This window comes from Schistocerca gregaria, unplaced genomic scaffold (assembly GCF_023897955.1).
Source record: "Schistocerca gregaria isolate iqSchGreg1 unplaced genomic scaffold, iqSchGreg1.2 ptg000577l, whole genome shotgun sequence".
NCBI lineage: Eukaryota > Metazoa > Arthropoda > Insecta > Orthoptera > Acrididae > Schistocerca > Schistocerca gregaria.
The window spans coordinates 1,032,595-1,036,042 of NW_026061968.1; positions in this window are offsets into that span (position 1 = coordinate 1,032,595).

Below are 3,448 nucleotides of genomic sequence, written 5' to 3' on the forward strand. Positions count from 1 at the left end.
GCAAAGCTATGTCGTGTGCTGCGGTATGCGGAGACACTAAAAATACCATAGTAAAACACGGATGAAGCTTCTAAGTTGATGTAATAGCCAGTAAGAAGTAGTACAATTCCAGTTTTACTTATCGATTATTGACTTTCAGCTGGCTTTGGTGCCTTGGACATGAGCTAGGAGCTTAAGATTCTGTATGAAAGGAGGACTAGCAGCCGAGTTGCACGGGAGAATGTGAAAAGTGTTCATATGTAGTAAAAACCTGAGAAATCCGTTCGTTATCGTCATATATTATCGAATCGGCTTCAAGAGAGATCGTCACATTGGCCGCTCTTCTCTCTGAAACGGTTGTACTTATCGTCTGCAAAGCTATGTCGCGTGCTGCGGTATGTGGAGACACTAAAATCACCATAGTTGGACACAGATGATGCTTCTAAGTTGATGTAATAGCCAGTAAGATGTAGTACAATTCAAGTTTTAGGTATCGATTATTGACTTTTTAGCTGGCTTTGGTGCCTTGGACATGAGCTAGGACCCTACGAATCTGCATGAGAGGGATACTAGCAGAAAAGTTGCACGGGAGAATGTGAAATGTTCTCATATGTAGTATTAACCTGAGATATCCGTCCGTTTACGTCTTTTGTTATCGAGTCGACTAAAGGCCAGATCGTAACATTGTCCGCCCTTCTCTCTGAAACGGCTGTACTTATCGTCTGAAAGCTATGTCGCGTGCTGCGGTATGCGGAGACACTAAAAGCACCATAGTAGAACACAGATGAAGCTTCTAAGTTGATGTAATAGTCAGTAAGAAGTAGTACAATTCCAGTTTTAGGTATCGATTATTGACTTTTTAGCTGGCTTTGGTGCCTTGGACATGAGCTAGGACCTTATGATTCTGCATGAAAGGAGGACTAGCAGCCGAGTTGCACGGGAGAATGTGAAAAGTGTTCATATGTAGTAAAAACCCGAGAAATCCGTACGTTTTCGTCATTGGTTATCGAATCGTCTTACAGCCAGATCGTCACAATGGCAGCTCTTCTCGCTGAAACGGTAGTACTTATTGTCTGCAAAGCTATGTCGAGTGCTGCGGTATGTGGAGACACTAAAAGCACCATAGTAGAACACAGATGAAGCTTCTAAGTTGATGTAATAGCCAGCAAGAGGTAGTACATTTCAAGTTTTAGGTATCGATTATTGATGTTTTAGCTGGCTTTGGTGCCTTGGACATGAGCTAGGACCTTAAGATTCGGCATGAAAGGAGGACTAGCAGCCGAGTTGCACGGGAGAATGTGAAAAGAGTTCATATGTACTAAAAACCTGAGAAATCCGTCCGTTTTCTTCATTTGTTATCGAATCGACTTAAAGCCAGATCGTCACATTGGCCGCTCTTCTCTCTGAAACGGTTGTACTTATCGTCTGCAAAGCTATGTCGCATGCTGTGGTATGTGGAGACACTAAAATCACCATAGTAGGACACAGGTGAAGCTTCTAAGTTGATGTAACAGCCAGTAAGGAGTGGTACAATTCAAGTTTTAGGTATCGATTATTGACTTTTTAGCTGGCTTAGGTGCCTTAGACATGAGCTAGGACCTTAAGATTCAGCATTAAAGGAGGACTAGCAGCCGAGTTGCACGGGAGAATGTGAAAAGTGTTCATATGTAGTAAAAACCAGAGAAATCCGTCCGCTTTCGTCTTTTCTTATCGAATCGACTTAAAGCCAGATCGTCACATTGGCCGCTCTTCTCTCCGAAACGGTTGTATTTATCGTCTGAAAGATATGTCGCGTGCTGCGGTATTCGGAGACACTAAAAGCACCATAGTAGAACACAGATGAAGCTTCTAAGATGATGTAATAGCCAGTAAGAATTAGTACAATATCAGTTTTAGGTATCGATTATTGACTTTTTAGCTGGCGTTGGTGCCTTGGACATGAGCTAGGACCTTAAGATTCTGCATGAAAGGAGGACTAGCATCCGAGTTGCACGGGAGAATGTGAAAAGTGTTCATATGTAGTAAAAACCTGAGAAATCCGTCCGTTTTCGTCATTTGTTATCGAATCGACTTAAAGCCAGATCGTCACATTGGCCGCTCTTCTCTCTGAAACGGTTGTACTTATCGTCTGCAAAGCTATGTCGCAGTGCTGCGGTATGTGGAGACTCTAAAAGCACCATAGCAGAACACAGATGAAGCTTCTAAGTTGATGTAATAGCCAGTAAGAAGTAGTACAACTCAAGTTTTAGGTATCGATTATTGACTTTTTATCTGGCTTTGGTGCCTTGGACATGAGCTAGGACCTTAAGATTCTGCATGAAAGGAGGACTAGCAGAAGAGTGGCACGGGAGAATGTGAAAAGTGTTCATATGTAGTAAAAACCTGAGAAATCCGTCCGTTTTCGTCATTTGTTATCGAATCGACTTAAAGCCAGATCATCACATTGGCCGCTCTTCTCTCTGAAACGGTTGTACTTATCGTCTGCAAAGCTATGTCACAGTGCTGCGGTATGCGGAGACACTAAAAGCACCATAGTAGAACACAGATGAAGCTTCGAAGATGATGTAATAGCCAGCAAGATTTAGTACAATAACAGTTTTAGGTATCGATTATTGACTTTTTAGCTGGCTTTGGTGCCTTGGACATGAGCTAGGACCTTAAGATTCTGCATGAAAGGAGGACTAGCAGCCGAATTGCACGGGAGAATGTGAAAAGTGTTCATATGTAGTAAAAACCTGAGAAATCCATCCGTTTTCGTCATTTGTTATCGAATCGACTTAAAGCCAGATCGTCACATTGGCCGCTCTTCTCTCTGAAACGGTTGTACTTATCGTCTGCAAAGCTATGTCGCAGTGCTGCGGTATGTGGAGACACTAAAAGCACCATAGTAGAACACAGATGAAGCTTCTAAGTTGATGTAATAGCCAGTAAGAGGTAGTACAATTCAAGTTTTTGGTATCGATTATTGACTTTTTAGCTGGCTTTGGTGCCTTGGACATGAGCTAGTACCCTAAGAATCTGCATGAGAGGGAGACTAGCAGAAAAGTTGCACGGGAGAATGTGAAATGTTCTCATATGTAGTATTAACCTGAGATATCCGTCCGTTTTCGTCTTTTGTTATCGAGTCGACTAAAGGCCAGATCGTAACATTGTCCGACCTTCTCTCTGAAACGGCTGTACTTATCGTCTGAAAGCTATGTCGCGTGCTGCGGTATGCGGAGACACTAAAAGCACCATAGTAGAACACAGATGAAGCTTCTAAGTTGATGTAATAGTCAGTAAGAAGTAGTACAATTCCAGTTTTAGGTATCGATTATTGACTTTTTATCTGGCTTTGGTGCCTTGGACATGAGCTAGGACCTTAAGATTCTGCATGAAAGGAGGACTAGCAGCCGAGTTGCACGGGAGAATGTGAAAAGTGTTCATATGTAGTAAAAACGTGAGAAATCCGTCCGTTTTCGTCGTTTGT